This window comes from Manacus vitellinus, unplaced genomic scaffold (assembly GCF_001715985.3).
Source record: "Manacus vitellinus isolate BGI_N305 unplaced genomic scaffold, ASM171598v3 scaffold_30_pilon, whole genome shotgun sequence".
Lineage (NCBI taxonomy): Eukaryota > Metazoa > Chordata > Aves > Passeriformes > Pipridae > Manacus > Manacus vitellinus.
The window spans coordinates 4,610,363-4,627,532 of NW_021940291.1; the positions used below are offsets into that span (position 1 = coordinate 4,610,363).

A 17,170-nucleotide genomic window follows, 5' to 3' on the forward strand; every position below is an offset into this window, starting at 1 on the left:
ACTTTCAAATTAGCAGCACTATGTTTCTCCCTGTTTAACATATCCCTGAATAAATTATCATGTTGACAAGCAAGCAGTTAGATCATAGAGTCATAGAATCATTTAGATCATCAAGTTCAACCTTTGACTGAACACCACCCTGTCAACTAGACCACGCACTAAGTGCTACATCCAGTCATCTCTTGAACACTTCCACGTATGGTGACTCCACCACTTCCCTGGGCTGTCCATTCCAATACTTGACAACCCTTCCCAGGAAGAAATTCTTCCTGATGTCCAACCTGAACCTTCCCTGGCACAACTTGAGGCCATTTCCTCTTGTCCCCTCACTAATTGCCTGTGAGAAAAGGCCAACTCCACCTTGTTACAGCCTCCTTTCAGGTAGTTGTAAAGAGTGATAAGGTCTGCTCTGAGCCTCCTTTACTCCAGACTCTGGACATTTTGTAGATACAAAGAGGAGTTATGAAGACTTAGTACTGAAATATACTTCAGACAGTCAAACAAAAACAAACCCGCATTTGTGTCATACCCTCACTGAGACTCTTTCTTAGGTCTATTGTTCAGACTGCATTCTGTGCCAATTCCTCTGAACATCCATAGTAAGTCCTATCCATTATCTTCAGAAAGGGTATTTAGTAAATATCTTATTCTCATTTCTGTTATTTATTAATGCAGAATGTTGAGTTATCTTAATTACTTATCCTGCAATGGGCATGAATTAAATTATTTGATAAGCACTGACAGTTACTCTATTTTACAAGAAAAGCTCTCAGATTGATGGGAACAAAAATTACCCTCTGGAAGATTATTCATTGGGATGCACTTTTTAATAGGCAATAGACTGTATCATTGAAATTCTAATTACACAGATAAACACAAAAGAAATTTTATCTCTATTTTTCCTCAGATCACAAATGGGATTTAGTGTAGAAGCTCAAGTACTGGCAAAAAGAGGAATAAATTTACAACATTAAACTTTTCCTTGACAAGCTTTCAACATTAATCTACCTACAGCAAAATATTTCCTCCTAGTTATGGCAGAATTCTACAGCTTGAAACAGAAGATTCACATAAATCACTTGGCTTCAAGGTATATTAATAGATCTCAGTGTCAAGAATTAATATATGTCCTCACAGTATGATTTAGTTCCCAAAGTGTGCTAGACAATATCACATGCAACTCCCCCCCCCAGTTTTGTCACCTTGAAACCTCCCAAGATTGCACCTTGTCTGAGGTTCGAAGGATACTAATAGCAACAGTCAGTACAAAAAGTTAAACATATTCCAAGGCATTCAAAAAATATTTCACAAGAAACTTCTTTTGAGATCTGGTCAGCACTCTTCAGCTCTAAATTTACTGGTTAAAATTCACTTGGCTAACTCTTATTCAGTGACCTCAACAAAATGACTTCAGAGTATTTTTATGCTATTTGAGAACAAGTAATGACAGGAAAGACAGGTACAAGCACATGGTTAGATTTTGCCATCACCACTGATTGTTTAATCTACACTGTAAAATACAAGCTTCTAACAATAAGGGGCGGTACTCAACTTTTAAATCACATATTTGGTTTCTTTATTTGCTAAGTAATTGGTTTTGGAAATTGGGAGTTGCTGAATTGTGAAAAAGAAGTGGGTATGCTTTTATTCAGCACTAAGATAAATCACATATTTTGGATCCATGAAAGCCAGCACTAGTTATTCTCCTTCCTATTCAGAATCATATAAAAAAATAACAAATTCAGCCTAAAATTTACTCCATACCCTTTTTTCCTCCCATCTTAAATATAGAAAATAAAATAATTCTACTTCAGCAGGCAACCCCATTTATAAGTGCCTAGCAATAAATTTTAAAATGACAGGGGAACAATCTAATAAAAGCACTTTAACATCCAAAAAGAAATTGCTGCTCAAAGCATTTTTATAATTAGCTTTCACACTGAAAGGAACTTTGGATCGCTGCCATGTTTTCTGTTTAATTTTGGTGAAGTAATCAGCTAAATGTCAAATCTGTTCATCACCTTGGCAATACAAAAGAACCAGTTAGCCAGATAATGCAAACAAATGAAATCCATGAATGCAACAAGATGCTGTGGAGACCCTGCATTTGAGGAATGGTGTTCAGTAAATGCTTGATCACTAATATTTCAATACTGATAAGTGGAAAAATGCCAGGAACTTATATCCTTATGAGCACAGCCCTGTTATAGAAACTTAATCCAACTGAAAAAAATAAATGTGTGACCATGTTACTGCATAGATCAAGTCTTCTGAAAGGAGATAATTTCTTTTCTCTGCAACAGGAATGAATGAGTTCCGGGGCAACACTCTTCTTTCTTCAGTATACCTGTCCTTTCTCCTGAAAATATTGAATAGAACTAGGTATCTGTTAAAGATACCAATACAGAACTTGGGATGAACTGCATTAACTTCATAATTTGAAATATTGCACACAACAGCAATCTTAACTCTTTGCTTTCCACAAGGAGGTTCCAGGCAGGCTTTCCACGTCACTCTGGGAACCAAGACCCAGTGTCTTCTTTTTAATAATGTCTGTGCTCTTCTGTATAAAATGCTGCCAAAGGTCTTTTCTCTTTATATGACTTTCTCTACCATTCCAGTTTGCCTACTTAGCATACAGATGATCTCTACATAATGATAAACTTCCTCAATTTATTTTTTTCTTGCCTTCTCTAAATTGATCTCTCAAGTCATCTTCTCAGATTGGAATGTCTTACAGGCCATCAGCTGACTTCCCACTGTCAAATCCCTGGATAACTCTGTCAACCTCCAACCAGGTGCTTCTGGAAAGCAGCATCAGCAGTTTCCAAAGCAGATCATCACATGAACCACGAAGTCACTTCACTATTCTGCAACTCCATTGAAAATATCATCCAGCTGAACACATATACTGCTATTTTGATGACTTGTAATTGAATTCCTGATTATCAAGGCTAAGGTTTATCCCATGTGAACTTCTGCAACTTATTCTGCATCTATAGAAGATCTACAAGTCTTGTTTAATTTCCGCATTCAGAGAAAGGAAGGGAAAAGGACCTCACCCATAATGATCTTTCATGTTTGAACAGCTGCACTGCCAAGTGCTCTGCAGATAAAAACCGCCTTAGTTCCACTGAGAACTGTGCTGATTTATACCAAATGAAAATTTGGTCAGCTGTTTTGAAAATGAGATTCTAAGTTAACAAAGTGATGCCATGAAAATGTCCACAAATATGATTCCAAGCAATCAAAACTACTGCAGCAATTCCATGGCAGCAGCAGTGACCAGTGAACAAAACTGCAATGATTTTACAACTGCTGCTGTACAAGAATGGCCATGGCACCTAATTTACAAGCCATATTGTATACACCACAGAATAATGTGGGGTGTGAACAGAGGTTGGATGGTTCCCAACTCAGGAGCTTTAAAAGTTCTGTCAATAACAGCTTTGTATCTAAACTGGTTGTGAGTTGTGCTTCGGTTCACAGCAACTTCAACTATGGTTTCCCTTTTAAACTTCCCTCCTTCAGAAAGTGGTCAAGCTAATGAAGATGTATTTGTTCTTCTTTACATTTAGCCATCAAGGAGGAATGTGAAGCTGATGTTCATTATATGAGGAATACTGTTATATGGCATAAAAAAAAGAGACAGTTGGCCTTATCAGCTTGAAGAATGCATGTAAGTAGCAACCTTGAAATCGTGTTGCATGGAGAAACAAACTGCAGAGCAAGATGAAATGAGAAGCTCCTTACTCTTGGCTGACTAGGAGTGAAAGGATAAATTGTATGCAAACCTTTTCTCCCCATGTAACCTAGGGAAAGCAGTGATGTACCTTAGAATGCATGTTCTTTGGCGCTCATGGATGCTCTAAGCTTATTGCAGGTGAAAAGTACAACTGTTTGTTAAAGAAGTACTAGAGAATAAGTCATTGTATAGAAAGGATGGACAAAATCAGTAAGACTTCTCTCTTGTCTTTACTTCAAGGAAAAGAGAATAGTTGGCTTTGAACTCCCCCAATTTTGAGGACTGATATAAAGGGTAAAGACAGTTTTTTAAAGTATTTCTGTCATTGATAAAAGAAAGCAGGAACTGCACTGCTATTAGCCTAGCAACTCATATATTCCCACTCCCATAAATCTCAGCTTACATCGTTTCAAACTCCTCTCTACAAACATAGGTGAACCACCCAAAGATACATTCAGCTTTCCCTATCTATGCCTCCAATATGATATACCTCCAATTCTACAGGATGACTACTGAGTGGCTACAAAACACAGAAGAGACTGCAAAGGAATTCACTTATATAGAAGTCATCCAAAGTACAGCCACACTGCTGATGTTCACAGAACTGGGATGCATTGATAAAACAGAAGGAAAATCACTGATCACAAATGAGCATGATGGCTTGGAAAAAATGTATATATGTATTTGCAATGGTCTTTGCACTCAGTATTTGTTACATCATCTTTCTCCTACTCTGTCAAAAAATCACAGTAATGACTGTGCTATCTGTAATGTCAGGAATCTATAAGAACAAGGAAGAACTATTTATTCTCACATATGGTAGAGATTAAATTATTCAAGTTATGTGACACATGACACCAAATATTTCTTAGATTTCTTTGCCCCACATTTTGGAGGGCTGGATATGCTGGCTTGTTTTTAAGTTTCAGGAATCTATTCCTATTTGTAGGGTTTTCTTGGTATCTGCAATAAAAATTCCAGAAAGTACACACTTGTTTCTTTTAAATAATGAATAAGGTTTTATATATTATATTTTGGTGTCTGAAATCCATTAAAATGAAGACACGCAGACCCAAAAAAGGACTTGTCAACAAGATAAGAGGAACTGTCAAGTGTTGTACAAGAATGCTGAACAAGATATTGGGACCTGAAGTCTGAATTAGAGAAAGACCATACATTAGTGTTTTTCGTATGGCCCTCATTTTTATTTACCCTGGGGGATTATAGTCTGAAAAAAAGAAAAATACCCACCTTAACTATTCCTATAAACAAACAGGGGCTCCAGGGCTATCCATAGCAGGGCACTCCAGAAAATGAGATGTGCTCACTGAAAAAACCATGCTCCAATCATCTGCTTTTAAATAAATAATGTCACAGACACTTCATTGCATGAGGGCATATTCATAAACACCTGGTGTCTGGTACTTAAAAACAAGGACACTCTTTAAACATGTTTGATTACTTTGTATCATTTAGGTTTTGGCATGGCACCATGGATTTTATTTCAAGAAGCGTCTACTAGTGCACCTCTTAATGAGAAAAAAAAATCCCATGCACACTACATTTTTAGAGGATCCTTTTATTCTATTAAAATAATGAGAAAGGGCCTCTATCAGCATGGAGGTCTCAGCCACTCATTATCACATAATCTAACTCTTCATAGTGTCTTTCTTCTCTCAGGAAAAGCATCTGATAATCTTCCTAGAATTCTGGATTTGTTTAAGTCAATACTTTGAAACCTTAACATGATTATGCTAAACAGTTAATTAATACTAATCCCTGATACCATTACTATTATAATTTCCCATACAACTTCTCCTCTCATCAAATTAAAATTCTTAAACAGGTCATTATAACTTAAATACAAACACAACCCTACCCTATTCTCAAAGTATGACAATGGAAACACCACCTCAGAAAGTAGAGTTAAATTAGAAAGGCAGAGTGATCAAGCAATGGACATAGCAGAGCATGTCTCTTTTTTTTTTTTTTTTTACTGTTAGTTTAAATACAAGATTCTGCAAATGCATTTAAGAAAAACAGCCTTATGCAAACATTTTTCCTGCAAATATTTCTCACTTCAGTGGTGTCAGTCAATTTAGCCTAAGAAATATCCTGTCTCTGAAATGCAAGGGTTCTGTAGCATTTGAATCATATGCACACTAACTAAATGCAATATAGCAGTAGAACATTTATCTAATATAATGTATCAAATATATACAGTAACTTATTCAGAAAAATGCTTTTATGTCTAAAGTCACACAATTGCCAAAACTGACTCAGTGTTTCACCCATGTTTCTCTTCTCAAAACTTTTTGTTGCTTTTAAGAAAAGTACTATGAGGCACCAAGCATTAATATAATTGTTTGCTACCTTCATTGCTTCACAATAGTCATTCAATTATTTTAATAAATTAATTTAAATAAATTAGCTCTAGAGTCAACCTTGGATGTGCCAGATTTTTATTGGCAGAGAATTTTTACAAGCAAGTTACAGAGTTTTATGATAATCATTTATAATGAAAACACTCATAGCACATTAGCTATAAAACTTTTAGTGAGCAACTCGATAAGAGTCCATTTGTGTTTTACTAATAACAGGAAATTGTTACGCTTATTCAAACAAGAATTTCAAAAAAGTAAAAATGTAGCAGTTTTCATCTGGTGAAAATTGATAGAACTTTACTCGCTACAGAATACTCAAGCTATTTGGTCCTAAGATTCCTCTCCTGACAGTTAGGAAAGTCTCCTCGGGCCTCCTACAAACATGAATTTATTTCTATGACTTCAGCGGCAATAAAATAATTTCAAAATTGCTTTAAGCTTAAGAAATTCAAGTTTAAGATCAGCTGTTCGCATACAATCTTTATGAGCAGTCAGAGGTCTACTATGAGCCATCAGGTAAAGTGATCTCAGATTTTTCTCTCCATTAACACCTTCCAGTACTGTTCTATGGTCAAATACAGTTGCTACATTGACTCTATATTAGAAGAAATAAGGACAATCCTAAAATGCTGAGAAAATCAAATATTTTTACAAGTTAATTTAGATTTTTCTTCTACTCAGTATTATTCACTGCCTTAACAAGTCTCAACATAAATAAGCATCCTTATCAAGGATAATAAATGTATATATTTAAAGTTAAGCTAGGATTCGAACATTGCACTGAAGAAGGAGCAAACCCACAAATTGGGTTACACTTTCAACAGAGGTTATTTTTTCAACAAGCAAAGATAACTACAACACAGCGCTGTGATACAGGGGTAGTTCCAGTTTGCATTCAAAATTGTATTTGCAAAAGTCAGGCTTATTTTCATAAACTGATCTCACATAAGAAAAACAAGTCAGAACTGACTGCAACTAAATTTACCTAGTGAGCAGATTCCAGCTTCAATAGCCCAGGATCTTCTCCAGTAATTTTTGACAGAAAAATGAGTAAGCCTTATGTTATGGCAAAGATAAAACCTCAACTTGCCATATTTCAGCTGAGTAGATCTGGGAAAATAAATATGTTGTTTAGGAAAGTCTCAAATACTGTTCTGATTCTGTCATCTAGTCACTGCCTGTTTTTTCTAATAATGTCCCTAATGTATGGGCCAGTTTGTTCACTCTTGGAATAATACAAGAGATGTTATGACTGAAGGAACCTAACAACTAGCAAGCACTAAATATTAGAATTCCCCTAAACATTTTAAGTTCACTTCATATAAACAGGGAAAACTCTCATTCTGTATTCCAAACCAACCAAATCCTCCAAATTTGGAAAGCTCAAGTCCTGACTAGAAATTTCACAAAATCGAACCGCATTCTGCCATCTGCCAGTCCATAATTAACAGAAGAAGAATGAATGCAGATCTCCACAGAATGGTACAGTGCTTCCCTTGGCTCCACGAGACACTCCCAGCACTAGGACTTCTGTTTCAGGGGGAAGCAGAGATACACAATGGGATGTTTAGAAGAGATATTAGAAGAGTGTGACAGGAAACTGGGGTGCATACATGTCACTCTGAAACCAGAACTACCAAACGCTTGAGGCCAAAGAATGTAACTTTAGATCAATTTTTAAAAATAACACATTCATTTTATTGTTACTTATGACTAGATTAGTAGCCTCCAAACAAAAAATTCTGTCCAATCTCTTTTACACATTTTCTTTTCCTCTCTACATAACTTAATTAGAGGAAGAGATGTTCTAGCAAAGATCATGCAAAACTGTTATGAACTAAATCTCTGGTGTGCTAAGAAACACTGTCTCTATACATTCCATGAACAAAGAACATGCCTCAGGCTTAGTTTCACCCAAACTCTGTGAAAAGTGCCTTGCAATTCAGGCATGTTAATAGTATGGCAAACTTAAGTCTTCTTATTCCGCAGTGAAATTAGAAGCCATCAATAAAAGTCCTTGCACATGACCAAGACCAAGTTGAGCTAAGAACTGTTCCACCACATCCCATATTGTCCCAAAGACTACAGATCTTTACAGCTATGAACAGTTTCAGACTGCCTAGACACATAGATGTTCTGTTCACAATGTCTGCTCTAAAGTTCTCTATAAAAACCTAAATAACAGTTGTTACATTGGAGAAGTGGGCTTTTGTTTTCAAAATATTTATAGAATTGTCAGTTTTTGAAGTGACTTTGTGTGGGTATGTACAATAGTTAGTGTCATAGAGTTTTTGTCTGTGACTATGCTTTTTCCTAATACCCAAAATCACATGCCAATAGCATTTATTTCCATATTGTTTCACATCAAAATATCTTCCATACTGCCAAGAGCAAAGAAAGTAACAACACTGTTGGAGTACTCTGATTAAATGCTTTCACTCAATGCCTTCTAGCAGTTCTTTCTGAAAGTCTATAGACTGTGAAATTTGGTCAACTCTGAGATTTATTAAATATGAGTATGTTTACTAAACATGTTTTTACAGGCACAAAAAAAGCTAGGTTACCATTCATATGTACATGATATTGCCCTTGAATATATATATACATTTTAAATTAGTTTCTACCTTACTTTTCTTTCCTAGCACTGCTCTGTCAATCTTGGAAGTTACAATGACTGATTGACAATTTTAGGGAGTACAGCATTTACATTTAACATTCGGACCCTGAAGAGAAGATATTTAAACGGTACTGAGACTGCAGCAAAGCAATCTATAGGGGGGGTTTGAGACTTTTTCTGAAGCACTTTTTAAAATGCTTTGTAAAGCTTCTTTTATCATGTATACAGGGAACTTTAGAAAAAAAAAAACAAACAAAACATTTACTTGTAATTAAACTGTTGATTTCCACTCATATTCGCAGGTCTGAAAATGATTTACCGTGAATTCTGTGGGTTCATTAGTCCCATCACTGAGCAAAGATACCTCTGAAGCAAAGTAGATCTAAACTTCCTTCTGGATGGTCCTTGCTCTGACAGAAAACTAATGCTTCCCACTCCTTATGCACAAAGTCTGCTGGGTGTCTGTCATCTCCATTGCTAGCCATTATAGACTAGTCACAAAGCATCAACACAGATGTTGGCTGGGCTTTTATTGACACTTACAGCTTAGATCCTTGGTTGTCTTACCGAAGAGAAACTACAACCAGAGGTAAAATACAGGAGATCCTGCAGAAATGAATGGCCGAGGTAAATACAAGACAGTACCTACTCCAAAGCCTTAAGGATTTTAAAAGAAAATGTATTAATTTCTGTTCAAAATAGCTGGCCACAAACAACTCTGCTTAATAGAAAAAAAAAGAATCAGTCTAATCAGTCGGTTTTTAAAGAGCTCAATCAACTGATCTTTCTTTATTCAATTAATTCTTAATCCATGTTACTGAATAGGACTTGTTATATCCTGGGTTATCTCTCTATGTTATTTTCTTTTTACTTGAACTATGAAATACTACTTATTGATAAGCTTACTTTTTTTTTTAGAATTAGAAGGATCAGAAGTCAGCACTGATAGCTTTCTTCAAAAACTAGGTGGAAAAGGAAAAAAAAAAAGCCAGCGTCATCTCTACTTAAAATTACTTCCTTTTCCATTACCACTTTCAGCAATTGTCATTCTTTGCCCTTTGGATTGTTTTTTGGGTTTTTTGTTTTGTTTTGGTTTTGTTTGGTTTTTTTTCCTGCAAGAAAAATCAAATGTAATTACTTGAGTATGTCTCAATTACCTGTCCTTTTTTGGTCTGGAAATCTTGATCTGATTAATTGGACTTCTCTGTCCTAATGTCTTCTCCAATGCCCTAGGTCCTAAGTGCCTTACCTTCTTCATACATTTTGTGGCAAGTGCTCCATTTTTACTGGTTCACACAAGATAGAAATTCTGTTAGCAGAGAAATGTGCCAAAAATTAGATGCAAGTGTGTTATTTCACGTTTAAAGGAGCTTGAAGGGAAGATGAACCAAAGGAGAACAGCAAACACAGAATTTTTACTCAGAGAAACACTTATATTTTGTGCAATACAATGGCAAATGTGTGGGGAGTGCTTGTCAGCCTAATCTGATACAGCAACACCGAAGTGCCATGGGCTGGGGAACACTTCCAGTTCCCTGGCTCAAAAATCATCAAAAATCCTCTATTAAATTAAAGGAAAAGGAACTGTTTACACCCTTTAAACATACAAAATAAATTCCACTAACAGGAGCAGGAAGTCAGAAGACACGTGGCTACATCCGTGAATATTTCTTAGGTGTGATACTGTGACTTGTAACCCAGTTCTTATTTCAGGTACAGGAGGAGGTGGGAGCGATCTTTAGTAACAAAAAGGTGACTTATGCCTTTTAATTATTTTGCTCAGGACAAATGAAGTATCTAGTCTAAAAATAAATGGCAACCTATTCTAACAGTTGTTTTGCCTTCTCTTTTGTTATAATTCCTTCCTCAACCTAGAAAATAGTACAACAACATGTTTGGATCAGTCATGAAGTTCACATTACACATTTGAGGCAGATTCTCAGTCCCAAGTGTCTTAATTTCCCTCTCATACCCTGTGTTATAAAATAAAGATAAAAATTTACTTACCTACCGCCATAAACGTTTGGTTAAATTCCATTGTAATTATTCCGCCTATTATAACTAAAATAAGCTGTCATTTCTCCAGCAATTGTGAGAGTAAATCTCACACCTAATAGTAACCTAATCAACAGAAAGTCCCGGTGACTTAAGGGGATCACTTGCTAAGTACTGTATTGCAACTCTGACAGAGCATGCACTTAATAAGAAGCCTCTTCTGCCTAATGACTTTTGCACCTATGAAAACAATTCCAAAGTGTGTAAATAAATCGATCCAACTTCTCATTCTCCCTTTCTTAAACTCCTTCTTGACTGCAAGACAAAAGCTGCTTCAATATTTTTTCTTCACCTAGCCTCTCTTTGAAGAGATTAAATAACCCCAGCATGGCCAAAATGCCAAAGCGTCCACTGCTTATAATGAAATGATAAAATAATTTAAAAAAAAAATAAAACAAACAAAAAACCCAAACAAACAAACAAAACACACAAAAAAAATAAAGTGCTAAAGCAATTAAGGATGAAAAGTTTCCTCACTCATCACATTTTTATGATAATATCAGAAACTCAGTAGGCATACATACCAGCTGGAACTGAAATCTGAGCTCAATAGCACCTTGTATGCAGGAACATTATTCTAATTCATTCCACTCATTTATTCCCAAATCCCTATTCATCATAACTATTTGCAATACATGATACCTGAGAAAGAAATAAACAGAAGATGACACACATAGACAGCCCCACTCCCCCTGGAGCAGCATGTTGACCAGCCTCCTAGTAAATAATATATTCTTTAGGGAAATCTGGTAGTCCTTTTACCTATCGAGGACTCCACATCATGAGAGGGTTGATCTGCTTACAACTTATTGTTAATGCCCATTTATTTTTGATAGTGTAACTCTTAGCATTGCCTGAATCCAAAACATGAAGACATGCTCCCTCAATACTTCCTTCCCACCTACCTGACACACATCTGGTATTCCTTCTGTTCTCACTCCTCTCTCATGCACCTTTACGACCTATTCAGAGTGTTGCATCTTAGGCCAGACTGCAACTGCACGAGGAGCTATGATTTCCTTCTGATCCTCTTGTCCCCATGCATCCTACTCTTCACTTTCTCTCCAAGTTTTTGAGGCTGATACTGTCACTATCCAAGCAGTACTTTCAGGGCAGTAGGAGCAGAAGGCATTTTTTCTCCACTGCCCAGGATGCTCTTGCATTAGATGCTGTTTAAGGTGGGTTTTTTTAAATTTGTTTAGCTGCCTGTAGGAAAATGGTCCTTACTCTATGCAGAGTTTATTGTGAATAGAGAGCCTAAACTTTTCAAATTAAAAGCCAGGTTAATAGAACTTGCCTTGATTTAAGAGGACAATTCGGTGATGTTCTCATAGCCATGCCTTCCCAAATCCTCGCCGGCACGGGATAAATTCGTGCAAGCCTTACCCAGCATCAATGCAAACTGTGCTGTAATTCCAGCCTCCACTGGGTGCCACTGTTGCCCAGCACAATGTGTGCGCACGCCGAGTGAGTCAAATGACAACTTCCAGCTTGCACTTCGCTCTCGTGAAGTTTTCAAACCACATGCAGAGAATTATCGCTTGGTTTTTAGTGCCCTCAGGATGCCACATGATAATCCTTTTAGAACAGAAACTTGAGGACTTAATTCTTCCTAGATCACTACAGCTAAAAGGCTCAAATGCAAAAGTGCTCTGATTTTTTCCTGATTTTGCACTTGACTAAGTCTTTTAGCCCCATGTGTGGAACTGATCCTCCATGATGACTGATAAAATTTACCCCCTATTTTGATCTATATTTTTTAATCTCTGAAGGAACTGAGCAACCTGCTCCAGTTGAAGATTCCCTGCTCACTGCAGAGGGGTTGGACTTGATGATATTTAAAGGTCCCTGCCAGCCCAAACTACTCTATTGTTCCATGTCTCCATCTAAAATGCTTTGATGACAGCTTAACTAGCACAAGGGTAAAACCTTACCACAGACCCATAGAGGACCTTAAGAACACTCAATGTTCTTAAACTGTATGGACAAGAATGGCAGTAACACTGAAAATACATTATCAGCCAACTTAATTTAATGGCAATTAAGTATTAATTTTATTGAATGGATGTAACTTCCATTTGATGGTCCACAGATATCCACAACTTGCTAAATACCATTCTGATGACTCAACCTGGAATCCAAAATTAATGAAGCTTAATGTTACGAATTACTTTTGAAAATCCTGGCCAGACAACGTAATAACCTTTCATCTGTCTATTTCACATTAACCCAGCTCTCAGATTTTGCTTTATTTCCTTTCCTTAGGGCTCAAATAAATAAGTAAATAAATAACTGAATATTAAATAATATTACTTATTACTTATTTATATAAATATTAAAATCCATTAAAATATTTTTCATACATTATATTAATATCTAACGAATAACTAATATAGAATTGTAGAATAGTAGAATGATTTGGTTGGAAGGGACCTTTAAAGGTCATCTAGCCCAAAGATGAGGGCAAAGAGCTGGAACATTTTCAACTAGAGCAGGTTGCTCAGAGCCTCATCTAACTTAGCCTTCAATGTTTCCAGGGATGTGGCATGTACCACCTCTCTGGGCAACTTGTGCCCGTGTTTTACCACCCTTGCTGTAAAACATTTCTTCCTCACACTTAGTCTGAATCTACCCTCTTTCTGTTTAAATCCATTATCCTTGTCCCATTACTGCAGGGCCCATTAGAACATCTGTCCACATTTTTCTTATAAACACCTTTAAGTATTATTGAAAGCCTTCTCCAGACTGAACAACACCAAATCTCTCAGCCTGTCCTCATAGGGCAGATGCTCCAGCCTTCTGATCATCTTCATGGTCTCCTCTGGGCCCACTCAAGTAGGTCCATGTCTTTTCTACACTGAGGATTCTAGAGCTGGATTTAGTACTCCAGGTGGTGTCTCATGAGAGTGGAGTAGAGTGGGAGAGTCACCTAACTTGACCTGTTTGCCACACTTCTTTTGATACAGTTCAGGATATGATTGGCTTTCTGCTCTGCAAGCACACAGTGAATGTCCAGGTTTTTATCCACCAATACTTCCAAGTTCTTCTCTGCAGGACCACTCTCATCTCCCAGCCTGTTTGGATACCAGGGGATTGCCCTGACCAAGGTGTGTAACTTCACATTTCACTTTGTTGGACCTTAGGAGGTTCACATGGGCCTACTTCTCAAGCTCGTCCAGCTCCCTCTGGATAGCATGCCATCCCTCATGCCAGCTGCACAACTCAGCTTTGTGTCATCTGTAAATCTGCTGAGAATGCGCTTGATCCCACTGTCCACGTCACTGAGGAAGATATTAAACAGAACTGGTCCAAATATGGACTCCTGAGGGACACCATTAGTCACTGATCTCCATCCATACATTGAGCACTTGACAATTACTCACTGATTGCGACAATCCAGCCAATTCATTATCCAACAAACAGTTCACGCCTAATCCAAAGTCTGCTGGTCTAAATGAATTTTTCTTTCCTTTGGTTCTGTCTTCATAATGCCACACTACCAGAGTGGTGTCTCTACCAGAGTCCTAGAGTCTTCCTGTTTGTCTTTGTTTAAAAGTGGGCTTAGCTGGCTCACAAAAATGAGTCATTAGTGGCATGACTACTTCAGAAAATTGGATTTGGAAAGGAGGACAAAGTCTGCTGTTATGTACATCCCATGAAGCCTTGTTGAAACTCTGTCACTGAAGAGGTTGACCTTTTCTATTAAATATGCCATCAAATTCTATGATGTCATTACTGCAGCTAAACAAAGCATTTAAAAAACCCAAAACATTGCTAATACTTGCCCATGTTTTAAGGGACAAAATGGTAGATAACTGAATCTGCACAAGAAATATCAAGTCACAACGAGCTTTCTTAAGAAACAAGGCCTACAACACCTCTAAAAGTGGTTACTATAAAACATGTATGAAAAAAGACAAATATTGGAACTTCGCTAATCTTGTTTAGTATTGTAAAAGTGTATAATTATTTTCTTGTGATTAAAAGTAATAGTTGATCTCAAATAAAAATCCAAGACTTGATGGCAGCAAAATAAGATCCTATGGCAGTTATATACACAGTATGAGTAGGTGCACACACATCCACTGTGACAGGATACTCAGAATTAAAAGACAGTGTCAAAGACCTTACAAAAGTCCAGATAGATGATTTCAGTCATTCTTCCCTTGTCCACTAGGGGAGTCACCCCATCATAGAAGGCCATGAAGTTGATCAGGCAGAACTTGACTGTGATTAATTCAAGTTATTGTGAAACCTTTTCCACGCCTTCTTGGTGAGAGCAAAGTGACAAAGATGAGTTCGTATAAAAACTGGAAAGACTTCTGTCTTCTTAATTCAATATGTGGGTCCCATAGGGATTCCTTCTTCATCTCAGCTGAAGACAGTGGTCAGATCAAACTTTTGAAGTCTAAAAGCTAGCAGTGTTAAAAAAATCAGCTATGCATAAGGTCTAAGAGAAAATTTTAAGGACTTGAGATTACTTCCAAATTAAAGAACAACACCAAACCCCAGCTCAAGTGTCCAGCTGAAGTTTATATCAGCCCTGCCTACCAAAACACAAGCTGGAGGAGGAAGCCTGCCACTCTATGACACGCAGCAGAGTACCCCTGAAAATTGAGACTGATTTTGTATATCGGTATGCCCTGATCCATACAAAAGCTTGCTCATCTATTCCCAGGGACTGCAAATGAACAAACTGAAAGCCCTCCGGAAAGGAAAAGGTCCAGACAGCACTGGCAAGGGAAGGAAGAGTCATTGAAAGAGCTACTGTCTGGGGACTTAACGATGGGCAAGAGAAGTAAGGTACAGGTAAGGTGAATACACAAGCAGTGCCGTTAGTTGTTTAGCTAACAGGATTATTATCTTTACCGGATGAGATTGTTTTTCCAACAGCTCTTTAAGTGCTTTTGAAGATTTTTTATGAAACATGAAAGTTTTAGTATAAATCAGGCAGAGTGCCAGACTTAAGTGGTTTCCTGCAAACAAGTCTAAGCAAAAAACCCTGTTATACTGACACACAAGTATGTCTCTACATCATCTGCCATTAATTATTATTTAACCTTCACTTTTTTTTTTTAAGAAAGACAGGGAAACTCATGTATATCATGTGTGAGCTTCAGCTAAGCCACATGGTAGCTCTTAGTTCATTACAAACCTTAGCTAAGAAAAAACTTAAGCAACTAACTTCCTTGGATTTGTTAGAAGCATATGCAGGATGCTTTACCTCAGTAATTCCAGCTCTGACTTAAAATGTATATCACAAGGAAGGGATACTCAGTTTCATTTAATTAGTCAAGTAGATTACACTGGCTTTGATTTCCTCCACTTCTTCTTTACAACTGGCTCTGGGAAAACACTCAGCTTCAGTAAGAGCTATTTTTTGGCCCATGCAGCAGAGTCAGAATATTACCAACAGCAAAACCCTGAGAGAGCTTTTTGTTTCTCTAATGCTGTTTCAAGGGTAAAGTTAAACTGCTAAGCACTCATTTAAACCAAACAAATCTACTGGTAGAAAGTTTAATAGCAGCCAGTGCTAGAACTGGTCAAAGCTGGTATCATAAAAAAAACTTTCCTGCATGTACTTTTTCCCCTGTTTTGTAAACTGTTTTCTCACTTTATAGGTACTGGAGAGAAGGAAAGAGAAAAGAAGGTTTGAACCATATATTTTGACCATAATTTTGACAAACATTTTGTGAAACCAAACAAAACCCACAAGCAAATGTATATGTATATAACTGAAATTTGTGAAATGCAAATTTGTGAATTTCCTTCTCAGCGACACTATCCAGACCTTTTGCATTTTGGGAGCCCTGCTGGGACCCAATTTGCAAAGGTTCCTTACTATTGTCTGCAGCTAAAAAGATTCCCAGCTCACACCTGCACCAAATTGTGTTGCAGCAATTCTGTCTAAGGCCTCACTGCCTAAGCAAGTGTGAACACTGGGAAGCTCTGTGATGCAAGGGGCTTGTTAGCCCTGTGTTGAACTGGAGGAAGGGTAGTAACACTCATGAGAGTACAAGAACTACAAAAGTGGTTTTGGAAAAAAGCCAAGGTCTAAGTTGAGCATAAGCTGAGGTTTATGTGTTTTGCTAGTTTGATCTACTGCCAAAAAGCAAGCCCAAGGAAGTGGTCTAGATGTGAAGTTAACTCAGTATGGATGCTCTTGTGATGAAAACCAATTTTCCGCAGTGCTCTCAGGTCCTGACTGTGACCCCAATATATGACCAATATTTATTTCCAGATCAGAATAAGTCAGTCAGTTTGTCTAGCTGCCTCCATCATGTTATCCTCAGATATGACTGACATCAGGTCATTTATGGATGAGCTAAAACCTCCAGCAAGTGGAAAATACTCTCTTTTCAGCTGGCA

General features: G+C 37.2%; 1 protein-coding gene across 1 annotated transcript in view; it reads right to left on the bottom strand.

Moving 5' to 3' along the window:
- The window catches only part of INSC (INSC spindle orientation adaptor protein), a 139,831-nt gene that overhangs the window by 20,095 nt on the left and 102,566 nt on the right, over positions 1-17,170 (bottom strand). The gene's annotated exons all lie outside the window — the stretch shown is intronic.